General features: G+C 33.4%; 1 long non-coding RNA gene across 1 annotated transcript in view; it reads right to left on the bottom strand.

The window, feature by feature from the left end:
- Positions 1-523: 523 nt before the first annotated feature.
- Positions 524-15,677, bottom strand: part of LOC150094667 (uncharacterized) — a 114,341-nt gene continuing 99,187 nt past the window's right edge. The window contains exon 2 of the long non-coding RNA XR_016550189.1: positions 524-701. This is a non-coding gene — a long non-coding RNA (uncharacterized LOC150094667). The remainder of the gene's footprint in view (positions 702-15,677) is intronic.

Raw genomic sequence — 15,677 nt, 5'->3', positions numbered from 1 at the left:
TTCAGAGTCACAGGGAATGCAAACGTAATTGGGCTCAACTAATGAATGTTTGTCTTTCGGGCGTTTTCTTGAGACTCCGGAAGTAGCCGTAAAGGTCAAAGATCCGTGACTGCAAGAGCTTTTTATGAGGCTGTTTTAGCATAAGCTTATATTTGCATATGAATTGTGCTGCAACGTGGAATTTATCCATGGCATAAAAAGTGTCGTGAAAAGGAGGAGAAAATAATAACAAGGAATAAAGAAAAAGAGATCTTATCTCATGATATATCATGTATCAATGCTGTGGTTGGTCTTAACGATTTTAACATTGTTTATTATAGTGAAGTAGAGAGGACGTCTGCATCGAGCTTTGAGAAAGTATATGCATTGTTATTTATTGACTTCGATACAGAAGCAATTGTGAGTCATCAGTTTGCATTTACATTTATATTTGCAATAGAACTTTAGGGGAAAAACGTGTTATATTGTACTAGTTTTTCCATAGATGACCATATTATAAACAGATAACAGTTTCTGTCGTTTTCTAAGTAAAAATAGAATAAAATAAACATTTTTGGAACATTGGAAAATAAATTATATAATATGAAATTACTTTAGATGAAATGACGTTTTTCGCTATTTGCAGTATGTAGCATCCGTCAGAAGGGTACTGATGGATGCTATATGTCGATGGTTCTCCTTCCTTACGAGTTTGCAATCGACTGTAATAATAAAAATAATAAAATAATAAAATAGATAAATAAATAATAGAAATACTAAGAATAAAGAAATTAAAATAAAAAAATAATAAAAAAAGAACAACAACAAAAAAACACCTCCAGAGCATTTATTAAAATCACCAAGATCCAGCAATTTGTCTTCACATATCTGTCTTCAGATATAGTCATCATGTATAGTAGTGCTATAAATAATTGATAGTATAAAATGCTTGACATGGCATGTTTCTTATTTCTTTTTCTAAATGTGAATATATTAGACAGCAGTACCCAATATACTGATATTGGGCCCGATTAAGTCCACCAAGAACAAAATGATAGCAATCTGCGTTATGTTGTTGTTGTTGTTTGGAACTACGTCCAAAAACAACTAAAACCACGAAGCCAGTGCATTATGTCTGTTAATTTCTTGTGTTCTTCTTGCCAGTTTGTCTCTTTTGTGGGATGGCAAACACAATTTTTCAGGAGGTAAAACCTTCCCCACCTCCCTGTTATAGCCACAAATTATCTTTAGTTGAAAGCCCTTATAAAGGTCCCTACCCTCCTGGACTGGATTCAAATCTATGTCTCTCAAACAAATGCCATCTCTGATTCCGACAAAGCTACAGAGACTCTGTTTACCTCTGTAATGCCCAAGGATATTTCTGGATCACGAGTTTTATAGACAGTGCACTATACCTTGTGCATGAAGTGGTTTGTGTGTATTAGCGTTGTAAAAGGGGGGGGATCTTCGCTTTTCTTTATTATTTTGTTATGTAATCTTTATTATAATGTTTATATAATATAAACTTCGATCCTATATTCTTTACCTTGATGCTTTACACTTTAATCAGTGCTATCTTGTAATATCTTATTTATTCTCTATCCTTGCTAATTTCTTAATCTATCTTGTGTTTCCTTAGTGACGTACTCTTTCGTACACAATCTATCCACCTTTCGCACTACTTGTCGTATGCCAAGGAGTACTGGAAATTTATTTGTTTAGACTGCACCACCAGTATTCCTTTCTCGGCATAAGACTCAGTGATGCGGCCAGTAGATCTCTCTCTCTCTCTCTCTCTCTCTCTCTCTCTCTCCCTAGCATAAATTCCTTCAAATAAAATAGCATAAACAGTCGTGGTCCACATGCACTTAAATTACGCTTCTAATACCTTATTTATTTTCCGCTCTCAGGTTAGAGTTTATTTAGGAACAGTGCATTGTAAATCAAAAGATCAGGCGGCATTCTGTACACACATAATTAAAACACATTTATTTACACTAATACAGAAGTACATCAATTAAACGATAGGGAGGTTACTCTCTCTACCTATCCGTTAAAATTTAGCGTAAAAACTTCCTTTTGCAATTCTAAACAACCTATACAGCATAAATACTCATTTCGTCTCAGCTTATTGAAAAACAATTCTAATCTATTCATACAGAAATTAATTAGTTATGCCAAGTTATTCCACAAGTGTACTCCAATTGCTGACAACCCGAAAGGCTTTCTTATAGACACTGCTTATAACTCGTACCTTAAATTTTATCAGTTCATCTAATTTATCTCCTAGATTACATAAAAGAAACATAGAACATAAAATAAATTGAACGAACTCACATAGGCTCTGTCATCTGGGTCGCACACTCATTCTAGGTTCTGCTCTAGAGTTCTCAAACCTTTCTTCCGTCTACGGCCTTAGATTTCTTCCTGCAGTGTCTTGTTTCACCGACGTCTGATCAGGGATTGTTGGCGGGATTTTGGAACGCTGATTTCTGCCACTCATGTGCTCGGACGAGGGGGGGGGGGTCCAACATGCTGAGCTTATGAAGTCTCGTTCAGATAGCAGTACATTCTTCTCCGGGCGCTGAAGTCCGCTCCTCGGTTATTAGCTTCCGGCAACCTCCCACAGCCAAGTCCAAGATCTAGACAGCCTCAGGTGGACTGGCGTCCTTTTCTTCTCTGCCTCCCTCCGACTTCTGGCGTGCCCTAGCCGTATAGTCGTGTCCTGTATTTTCGACTGCCGATATCGATGTTCTACTCAACCTTTTTATTTCTCCGTCTCCTTGACCTTGTATGAAGGGTTGAGATCCCCGAAGAATTCGGCGCGACTCCTTGATCTATTCTTAAAGCCGACTATTTCTTTATTATCTCCAATGCACTTCAAAAATTCGATTTGTCGGACAGCGAAACCTTGTCTGATCCGCGTCGACCTTTTTAAGAATGACCTTGAAGGTGGGCATACACAGAGGTTTGTTTAAACAAAGGTTTGTTTCCTATGCACTTAGTTAAAACAATAAACATATAGTTTCCAGTGATACAGCATTTCTCTTGTTGTTACTAATTTTAGACATTGTTTGTTTACTACATTTGAGCAGGTTAATTTCCCATCGGACTATGTACATTCTTTATACAAAGGTTTATTTTTACAACATAAACTTTTGCGATGTGACCTCTGTAAAAGTCGATGTAAAGCGCTTGTAAAATTCGAACCGACATCGAGTTTTACATCTCCCTTTTCCAACCAAACAAGTTTGATTTGAAAGTAAAGTTTGAAGTGAAGTTTTTTTTTTTAAGGAGAAAAGATAAATTTCATTGATATGAGGTCACCATCCTGCTTACTGGAGTGGCTTAAAAGTTCCATATTCGGCATCAAGAGAAGGGTTCTGTATTATTTAATCCTTAGACAGCCCAGGGTGCAGAACGCATTATAGGTTTACAACATTACATGGTTTTCAACCTTTCACGAATTGTATTTATATAAAAATAGAGAACTTTACACTACTTTGTAAATTATTATTATTATAATTCAATAAACGACACAATAAACAAAGCTCTCGACAAAAACAAGTACACCGTCCTTATACTGCTTGACTTAATCAAAGCATTTGATACACTTGAACATGACATACTACTTACCAAACTATACTCAGTAGGTATAAGAGGAACGCTGCATACATGGTTCAGGAACTACCTCTCAAACAGAACACAAGTAACAAAAATAGGTACGTAACAGCCGGGGTATACAAATAAAACACGGTGTTCCTCAAGGTGCCATATTATCACCCACTCTATTCAACATATACATTAACGATGTTCTTAACATTACCATAAAAAGTCAAATATTTCAGTACGCAGATGACACCGCACTACTAGCAATCCACACAGACATCAACACGACTCTCTGCAAAGCACAACAAGACCTAAATGAAATCGCAACATACTTCTATCAAAACGCAATTCTAATCAACGGCACCAAAACACAGATGCTCATAATACACAACCCAAGAATCATGCGCCCCGCACCACTATCGATACACTGTCACACATACCGCTGCATTAACAACAAAAATACCTGCCAATGTCCCGAAATCAAACCTGTAACACCTGCAAAATACCTTGGTCTCTATATAGATTGCCACCTTAAATGGACAAAACATATAGAATACCTATATACCAAACTTCGCATCATCGCAGCAAAACTCTTCCAAGTAAAAGACATTATTCCATCCAACATAAAAAAACTCCTATATCACGGTATCTGCGAATCCCTACTCAGATACGGCATAACTGTCTATGCAAACACATCAGTCACCTAACAAAATTAGAAACATTACGTAGAAAAATTGTGTCAGCAGTGATCTGGACACCTTACATGCAACAACCAATATCCGACCAGCACATGGCGACACACAGAATCCTGAGCATTAAAAACCTGAACCACTACATAACATTAACAAGGAATTACTTCAACATCACCTATCGAAACAACAGAGACAGATATCATATAACACGATCTACAACAACTCTTTACATTCCTGCACCCTTCATCAACTCATAGGGTTCTTTTATGAGATCACATCGGATACCAACGCAACTCAACAACCTACCAAGAAAGTTAAAACACATAGATAACTACAGAACAGTAAAAAACGAACTCTGGAAAATATACCAACAAAGTTAATATTCAACTAACACTAATATACACATCACAAATCACCACCATCCAATGCCTACATCCCATGCATAAACAGTAACAACAACATAAATAGTGAAGGCTAAATCGCACTCACTTCATAAAAGCTAACCCAAGCTTCGAAGTAGGTGGGATTAACTTGCCTCACTCATTTACACGTAATCCTCATAATCAAACGCAGAAATGTAACAAAACAGTAAAGTATATAAAACAATAAAGAAGATACTGATTATTATGTGATAATACCATTAATATAATATTACTATGTAACATGAAAAAAATAATGTAATAAACTATTCTTCTTATTAAAAAAATATGTAAATAATGAATTTACATTGTATGTTTGTGAGAAATAGGAAATATAATATTTTAATTGCATGTATAATCACTCTTTCTCAAACTTTGAAAAAAAAAAAGAAAAGAAACAAATATAGTAACCTACATGTAATATTATATAACTTGTGTAACTCTGGACGATCTAATTGTAAATTATTTACTGTGATTGTTATTTTAAAAGATAGCAAAAAAAACTATGTTATCATCATTAGTATTGAAATTTCATTATATATAGCACTTAGTGCTGAACCTTGTAAAATAATATGTTGAATGTTACTCAAGATGAAAATTGTATATAGTATATGTAAATATTTGAGAGATCAATTAAAAAAATTGTTATTATTATTATTATTATTATTATTATTATTATTATTATTATTATTACATGACACTTCCTCTATGGAGTACTCTCTGCAAAAAACGTTTTTTTACCCTAATTTCTGATTGCAAATAAAAAAATTTGAAATTTTGCATTTTTCCATTTTAGTATAGTAACTGGGAAACTTTAGAATGTTTTATTTATTAAAATAGGTCTGCGTGGAAACTAAATTTCTGGTTCTCTGCGGAATATTTAATTATGGGAATTTTATGGAATCTTTAACACAATAATCTTGTAAGTATTTTAAATTTATTTTTATTTTAGTTTTTGCCAACGTAGGAGATTATATGTATGTATATGTACATGATAAGTTCTTTCATGTATTTCAAAACAGAATAACATTGCGGCCAAGAGACAACAGACACATTGAACTCATTTGCTTGTTCGGATCTTATCGGGCTATTAGAAAAATTGCAAAATAGTGTCAATTATATATACAGACATAAACGTAGAACAATATGGCAATTTAGACTTACCTGTTGTCGAATATAAAAATAACGGCATTTGATAAATTCTGTAATGCATTATTAAAGCTAAGTAAATATTTTTTGGAAATAAATTTAAATAACATAGCAGAATTTATTTAAAATAGCTTTAGATTAATTGTTGGAATTCTTTCTTTCTGCCAGTGAAAGATAGGCACAATTAGCTGAGTTATCTTGAACTGACTATGTATAAATAATAGATAGGACCGATTCATGATGAAGTGGTGACCACATATGAAAAAATAATAATATGCAGTTTTAACTCTTCTTTTCCTTTAGATGCTCTATTTAAATTACTTAAGGGCCTGTTAGATTCGTGTTGTCCATCCTTCATGATTCATATAACAGCTGTACTATGTTCATCTGGAATCAAATAGTCCCATATAAATAAATTTCCTCCTGTTATCGACATAATGAAGTAACACGATTAGTGTATACTATATAGAACTATAGAAAATGAATGACTACTATTTTTTTTTGTCAAATTTATTTTAAAACTAAGTTATAGCAACTAGTTTCGCCAACTGTGGCTGTTGGCTTCATTAGGGTAAAAGATGTATAAAAAATAAGAACACTTAAACGCTAAAAACTGTTTATACTAAAACCATAAAATGAACTGAATACAACTGCATTTGTATAAAAGCAGAAGAACGCGTACATCACACGCATAGCGCATGTATGATCTACTAGTTGTTATGTAGGAACGTTCTGTAGTTGGCAGAAAAATTTAATTCTGGCATGTTGAAAGATCTAACGAGGGTCTTCCAGATCTCGGGCAAAATCAATCCTTGGTTTCTATTAAGGTTTTGTTCTGAACGGAGAACCTGTGGCTTCTTTTATAATTCGGAAGCGGAAGTCCTCCTCTAAGTAGGGCATTGAGCTTTTATCCCGTTGTATCATATGGTTAGTCCTAGCAAAATGAAAGGCTAACCTGGTTTGTCTTCTCTATTATTATTGATGTCTCCTATGTGTTCCTTCTTCCTGATTTCAAAACTTCTTTAAGTCTGGCCAATATAGTTCAAGCCTCACCAGCAGGGGGATGTTGTAAACTCCGGCATATTTAAAAAATGGATGACTGTCTTTCGGAGATCGTAAAAATTGGCGAATGGTCTGTGCAGGTTTAAAAACCATTGGTATTTCACGAGGCTTCAGGAGTCTGGCAATCTTATTGAAAATTGTCCACGCAAACGGAATCACTATGGTAGAATTATAATGTATATCTTCAGGTTGTCTTTGTGGGGGTTCACAGATAAGAATCTTGTGGATCAATTTTCTAGGATAACTATTTTTTGTACGGTTATTTGATATCAGGGACAGTTCATCTTGGAAGTCTTTATCATCTGTCGTAATGAGAGAGTCTCTATTTTTTAGCATGTGTGCAATGCTGTTTTTGAGAAATATGGTATGAAAAAGTGAAGTGCAAGTATCTACCTGTATCGGTCGGTTTACGATAAAACTGTAAGGCTGATACGACCATCTATTCGTTTCTTGGTTAAAATGTCCAGAAATGATAATTGGTTATCTTTCTCAAGTTTCTCAACTAGACCCTAAACCCACAGTTTGGTGGAGATACGTCGATGATATTTTTATTGTTGAAAATTACGGAAAAGGATTTGTTCGATTTTCTAAGCAAGATTAATTCTTTGCATCAAAAAATTAAATTCACTCTAGAACTTGAGAAAGATAACCAATTATCATTTCTGGACATTTTAATCAAGAAACGAATAGATGGTCGTATCAGCCTTAGAGTTTATCGTAAACCGACCGATACAGGTAGATACTTGCACTTCACTTCTTCATACCATATTTCTCAAAAACAGCATTGCACAAATGCTAAAAAATAGAGACTCTCCCATTACGACAGATGATAAAGACTTCCAAGATGAACTGTCCCTGATATCAAATAACCTTACAAAAAATGGTTATCCTAGAAAATTAATCCACAAGATTCTTTTCTGTGAAGACAACCTGAAGATATACATTATAATTCTACCATAGTGATTCCGTTTGCGTGGACAATTTTCAATAAGATTGCCAGACTCCTGAAGCCTCGTGAAATACGAATAGCTTTTAAACCTGCACAGACCATTCGCCAATTTTCAAAACAAACAAAACAAATTTCAAAACAGACCGTTCAAAACAAAACCTTAATAGAAACCAAGGATTGATTTTGCCCGAGATCTGGAAGACCTTCGTTAGATCTTTCAACATGCCAGAATTAAATCTTTCTGCCAACTACAGAACGTTCCTACATAACAACTAGTAGATCATACACGCGCTATGCGTGTGATGTACGCGTTCTTCTGCTTTTATACAAATGCAATTGTATTCAGTTCATTTTATGGTTTTAGTATAAACAGTTTTTAGCGCTTAAGTGTTCTTATTTTTTATACATCTTTTACCCTAATGAAGCCAACAGCCACAGTTGGCAAAACTAGTTGCTATAACTTAGTTTTAAAATAAATTTGACCCCCCCCAAAAAAAACCCCAAATAGTAGTCCTTCATTTTACTATAGTTCTTGTGGTCAAAAATAACTGTTTTATCATAATTTTATAGAACTATTATAAAGCATATAGACTAGAATGGTTCTAGGGTCAGTTGATATGATAATGAGTGCCATTACCACACAAGAAAGTTATTGCGAAATAAACTTTTTTATGATTGTCTGAGATAATTTGCATGTATGTTATTTTATATATTGTTCTTCACGGTCTTAACCTAGCTGTACCAGCCATATGGTTCTTGCATGTATGCGTATCTAAAAAGAGATCAATATTTTGTCTGTTTACTACTTCGATTTAAGGTTAACAACTCCTACTCTTTCCTGAGTCGTACATACAAACTAACTGCAAAATAGACAGCAATATATCGCTGCAAACTGAACTGCAGACAAACCAGATAAAGACTCGATATACTTACAAGTCAGTATCGCCAAATAATGCAATATATTTATACCACATAACTGACAAAGACTGGCATTTATCATTCCCAAGTTAATTATTTATTTATAACATCACAAATTCCGAAAGTCAAAGGTCACGCGTGTTGTTGCACATTCTTATAGATGATGATGCCGTGAAAAAGTGAAAATCCTCTGCAGTAAATTGTGGTAGTAATTGGAAGGGAGGACGGATTCCGTCAAAGCGAAGTCTGCTATGTATAAATCTAAATAAGTATTTTTTGCAAAGAATGCTTTTAAAAAGATATAAAGAATTGTAAAATTTCTTTACTTATAACTAGGTACAAATTTCCTTCCATTTTCGATGTCTTGTCATTTGACCTTTGGCTGGAGAGACTCAGATTCCAGTTCCATCTGGGGATGGGAATTCATATAAGTTCTTTTCAATTGAACATTAGCCGATCTCATTAGTAATGGAGGGGGGATTTTTCTTATGGAAAATAAACAATTAGACCAGAGAATTCACTCATTTAATATGCATGATACATTGGTCTCATTACTTCAGTTACTTCGGCAGTAATTTCAACTAAACCAGTTATGTTGTTTTAGAAGGATGTTTTCTCTTTTATGCATCTATATATTCATACGTTCTTGCTGTTACGTTACGTATTTCAAATCCTGTAATATTCATTGATGAAGCTAGCAAGATACGGTTCAGCTGGCTTCTCATTATAACAAAAATAGGACACCCGCAACGAGTAGAATGTCGCTGAGAGTAATCTGAAACTTATTACTTCCGCAGCATGTTTAAACTTTTAGAATTGAGTTTGCAGTTCTTGTTTCCGATTTACTTCATCACTCAACTGCATAAAGTAGATGGCGCTGCAGCATGTACCATACTGTAGGACTATATTTAGCGCAGAAGCCTAATAGCTGTCATCGTTACGAGATATACAAGTGTGTGGAACAAAGTGTATGTTGACAGGGCACTTAACACTCGCCGTTATGCTAGGAATCTATAGAGAAAAGCTCATTTGTAATTTGAGTTACTTCCGAAGCAAAGGGCCCTTATTTCTCAGCCTTGCAAAAACTCTGACATTTTGTTGTCTTCCTTATACTACATATATTTGCTAGTTGTCGTGTACTGGGAAACATACTACACGAAGGAAACACAAAAATAAATAAATAAAATAAATACATTTTTTGAGTAGAAGACTGGAATTTGAATGAAGTTTAAGAACCACTTATTTTATTGAACGATGAACATAGTAAGATAGAGATGGCTTAATATGAACAGTCTATTATTTATCTACCAAATAGTGACTCGCATATGCCATCAAAGAAAATAATAAAATTTATATAGATGTTTATTATAAATCCAATAGTAAGAATTCGTGGAGTTTCGTATGTTTTTATTTTATTTTATTTTATTTTTAATTTTAATACCATTTCTGCATTCAGAATATACTGTGCAAAGAAGAAAGGATTTCTCCCTTCCCCCACAATTATATAATGATTTTTGTTATATCTTGCCGGCTGGCCAGGTTATTATGTGGTCATTATCTACAGAATTTTCAGTTCATGAAAGGTAGTTCAACGAGTTAACCAACACGTATTTACTGAAACTGTAAAGACTTGACACAAAAGCACCTTCGTAGCGCAATTGGAAGAACGACGGTACATTGCGCCTTTCGATTGGAATAGGCCTAAGTTCGATTCTCGTCGCGACGGTTGGAATCTTTATGTGGACTTTTCAATCGAATGTGAGTTAGCCGATCTCATACGGAGATAGAAGGGTTTTTTCTCCCGGAAACTCGGGTTTTTCATCCCGCATACAGACAAATCGGCCCTTCAGAACACACGCAATTTACAGACAAAAAATACTAGTTGTGTTGGTGGTGATGGGCGGTTGATGGAGGTGATTGGTAGTGGAGGTTCGGTGTAGTGGTGGAGACGGTTATATGGCAGGTGTCCTCCCACGATGAGTCTTCGGACTCCTTGGAGGTGCCACGAATAATAATAATAAATCTCGTGAAGAAGGCGAATATTACTCGCCTTAGTTGATTGGACGGGCTATTTTGTATGACAATATAAAAATTTAGCTTTTATCAGCAATAAAAAAAAACCACTCTCAGAGCCATTAGATAACTTTTCTAAAAAAATAATAAAATTAAATAAAAAATAAAACAGATAAAACTGCATCGCTAAGAGGTACTGGAAATGATATATAGACTCATCCAGAATTTTACCGAATATGATGAATATCAATTGGAACAGATATGACGAACGAGACACTTTCTTAGGATGTAACGCTGCGAAGGTTTACCCTTTTGTGAACAGTTTTGTTTTATTTTTTAAAAGTTAAAAAAAAAAAAGGTAGATTTTTTTTTATTTTTGTATTTCACCACAAAAAGTCAAGCTTGAGATCTATGTATTCATTTCGTATGTTAGCTAAATGGACATCGTTTTTTTATAATTACAGTACTTGCCACTGCAAGCATATGATGATATCGTTAACGGTGTGGGAATGATTTCGTTGCTTCCTAATGATTCAGTCAGTTGTTATTTTGTCAGTTTTATTTGCGTGTTCATTATTTTTTTTTTTAATTTTCGTTAGTCTTTATTCGTAATCTAGTAAGTTTTACAAGAAAATTTGTGTATCTGAGGCTATTTTATGATGAAATATTCCTTTGCTATTAATTTACCTTTCAGAAAACTGCAATTGATGGAGGTAATCAGTTGAAAATATGATTTGAGTTCTCATATGAATGAAAACATCAGAACCTAAATCACATAGAGTCGTGAACGTGAGATTCAGTGTGAAATCTGGTCCATACGTAAGATCAATACCAACTATAACTGTTATTAATCTTACTTATTGACTGCTGTGATTACTTTTTTTTTTTCGTAAGAACAAAAAGTTATAATTGCACAACTGCTGGAGAATCAATAAAATCAATAGCACCTTTAATTGGTATTGATCTGACAGTTATTGTCAACATACCGCGATGGTTTAGTGCCTTACAGGAAAAAAAAATGGGATGGCGTTCCGTCTCATCCCTTCTCCTCACTTCAAGCAGTGGTTAAACTCATAATAAATTATGCTTCAATTTCTATAAATGTAGTAGTTATTGATATATAAAATATTTGTGGAGATCCCTTTTCTTCGCATCTATGCGTATTTTGTAGCAATATAATCTGTGATCCGAACCCTCGGATCACAGATTATATTGCTTTTGATATATCGTAATTATAAATATAATAGAAATTGTCTTATTATACTAAATAATATTCTGCACTTTACTATACACTGCGGGAACTCACATCTGGTTAACTATGGAGTATTTATCATGCAGTAGCTTCAAGCAGATAAAACTACCTCGCTAAGCGGTACTGGGAATGATATATAGACTCAGCCAGAATTTGACCGAATATGATGAATATGAATTGGATGACGAATGAGGCACTTTCTCAGGATGTAGCGCTGACGGAAGTATCATAATATATATATATATATATATATACAGGCCAAGACATATTTTAAAGTAATTTACAGAAACTATAATTTACGAAAGAAGAAAGAATAGTTCGATGACAGATTGGGAATGTTTTTCTGCTTGTTTATCTGGTGTCACTTACTAATATGAGTTAAATAGAGTTGTAAAAAAGGCAGCTGCAGCCTTATATTTGAAATATACGAACGATTTTGCGCGGATCAGAACTATTTGATTAAATCTAACAGTTGCAAACCCTAAACCCTTCCAGTTTTCTCGAATATTAAATGAGCCACATCCATATAATAGTTACAAGTTGTTCATGACTATGATGTTGTAGAATCGTCCATTGAAGTAGTTTCACTGAGTTTCTTTCTATACCATTTACACTAGTACAGTGAAATGCCAGAAAAGCTTTAGTAAACTAACTGATAAAAATTTTAAGGTTTTTATCAACTAGGTTTTTTGTCAATAAGTCAATAATATAAATCTGCAACGCTGGTTTGTTATTGATTTAGGGTACGTTTTTGATTTGAACTCTAACAATTATCGCCACCTAAATTTTCTAATTAATTACTGATATAATTCTCAATAGAAGCTACATGAACCATAAGATTCAGAAAATTGTCTAAGAGAAAAAAAAATTTAAATTTAAAAAAAAATATATATATATATATATATATGAAAAACATTTAATGACTAATACCGCGAGATAAAAATAATGCTACGATGAAATAAAATGTGTGCTATGATGAACTCGAGAGAAAGTTTGTCGAATCTAGGGACATTTCTCTAGATTCCTCTCATATCAACAACAGCCTGAGTTTTAATCTCTCTGATGCACACGTTGCCTCTGTTCAGTATTGCATATAAAATAAACGTAGTATATTTTATATGCAATATATAATATAAAATATAAAATATATTTTATATGCAAGTATACGTTTGTTTGGAACTCAAGCTCGCATTTTGTTTTCAAACACGCTACTGTCTTTTTGTACTTGTTCTGTTATTACAATTTTAAGTCTCTGTAATTCTTTATATACTTCTTTGATTGTACCTGAAGATCAATTCAACGAAACTAGTAAACGTAGTATCTTTTCTAATATATCATGTCATCTTTTTATCTCTCGGTATTAGTCATTAAAGGTTTTTCATAATATATTCCAACCGAGTAAAAATGAATTCTATATATATATAACAAAAGTATGCACTATGAGATTACATTTACATGAGAATACGTGACATAGCATAAGATTATGATATAAATGGCGATATAATACAGTTTCATTTCAATAAAAGCGATATAGATTTGGTTTAGAAATCATGATTGGATACTGTTTTAATGAGTTTGTGACTAATGCATATTAATATATATCAATATGCATTAGTCATATGTTTACCAGATAAAATATATTTTAGCAGGTAAACATATATTCAATGTCATATGTACGCTTGTGACTAATCGATAAAGGTAAGTGAAACTTCTTTATAACTTAAAGCTGGTTCAACTGCGCAGCATTTAGTTCATTAATAATATGTCACTTTACTAGCACTATTAATATCAAAATCCATAAATCAAACTGCGTATCCTTTATTTATTTTTGTTCGTTTTATAAACCGGCACCCTCTTTATTTAGTTTAATTTCTTTTTTTTTTAATTTTTTCATGTTTTCAAATATATCACTTTCTTTCAGCAGTTTCTATTAATTTCTGTTCCAAAATCCAAAATAATAATAATACTCTTCGAGAAAGCAAAGGGGGAGGAGACGAAACCAGAAAATTTGCTATATTAAAAGTTTTGTTTCAGCATGATCCGAAACAAACTGCAACTTTTCAAAAAATTGATTAAAAAATTGATCTTAAAGCATCCATTTTTGCATAGCCTATTGTTTTCGAAACAGAACTTTTTTTCATACAGTTTATTTTAAATTTCACTATCTCCTTAATGAATTCGCCGCAAAATGAATTTCCTGATATTTTCTCTATGGGCGACATCGATGCATGGCCACTAAAAGTATTTAATTAGATTTGATACTTTCTCTCTCAGCACTCATCGAGGGAAACATTGATCACATATTGTAGAGATCCACAATCCATCCCAATGAGGTGCACTGATCATTACGTTTTGCAGGTTCTAGTCTGCGAAGATTAGGTCAAGTAAAACATCGACAGTAATTGCAGAATAAAAGAGTAGAGATTCTTTTGAGCAGACCGATGTACTGTGTTATTAAAGAACGCCAGAGCCACCTAATGTATAGTTTCTCAGTTCAAACTAACAGCCTGCATCTTTAGCAAGACAATTTGGTGGATCAGTTTTATTTACTGTAAAGTTTTATTTACTATAACAATAAAGAGTGCAACTGTGAGCTTCCGCACAGCACAGGAATTACTAGAACAAGAGAGCGAATCAACTTTCTGGCTTCTTGATTTGATTAGCACTGTGATCTTCTGACTTAATATGCTAAAATTTGATTAGTAAGAAAAAGTAGAAGTCAGCTTCAGTACGTTGCACGGAATTTTCAATATTTTTGATGCACAACTAAATGAAATTTGTGGATCGTTATATTAGATAAGAACTCATTATAAAAAGAACCAATCTCCTTTCAGAGATAAATACAGGAAAACACAAGACAAGAGAAATATTTTAATATCTAAAAGCGTTGGAACTCTGCATTACTTTACAGATTGCATAAAGTTTTCCGACGATAATTAGTTTTCCACTTGACTGATGAATGGGAGTTTGAAGTCTTATAGTTGAGTAGCTGTTTATATTGTCTTACAAATGATAAGTTTGCTGGCCAAAGTAAATAATATCTTAAACTATCGCTTCATTATCGGCAATCTAGACAAAAGTGAATATTTTAACCGGAGCAAACTGAATAAACTTAAAAGTAACAAGATATGATAACATTTGTGTGTGTGTGTGAGAGAGAGAGAGAGAGAAAGAGAGAATGCTAACACTTCTTTGAAATAGTGACTCAGTCTGTAACTACACCATCATCAACCTAACTCGCATCCAACTTTAAGCACGTGTTTTGAAGTGAAGAAAATTAAGAGATCAATACGCTTCTCTACGCAATAAATTAAATTAAAACTTTACTGAACTTTTGAAACTGAGAGAGATAGATGAAAAATTACAAGAAAAAGGAAGTTACTCTGATATCAAATTTCACAAGTTATTATTACGAAATAGATAAAGTTAATATTTAAAGCATCATTTCATTTTTTTATTGAAAACAGATGCTGATTTTTGTATAATTTTAGTTTTATATCTCTAAATGTATAATTGGACTTGTATATGGGTGATAGTCAAAAGTGTAAACACTTGGTAGTTTTGGCTCCATTAAAAATAAAAGGAATACGCAAGTATATCTGAATGACTCGAGAAAAAAAATTTCTTTTACTCCA

The sequence above is a fragment of the Typopeltis vanoorti genome, chromosome 21, assembly GCF_054136105.1.
Source record: "Typopeltis vanoorti isolate ZY-2024b chromosome 21, IOZ_Tvanoo_1.0, whole genome shotgun sequence".
Lineage (NCBI taxonomy): Eukaryota > Metazoa > Arthropoda > Arachnida > Uropygi > Thelyphonidae > Typopeltis > Typopeltis vanoorti.
This window is presented reverse-complemented; position numbering and strand designations above follow the sequence as displayed.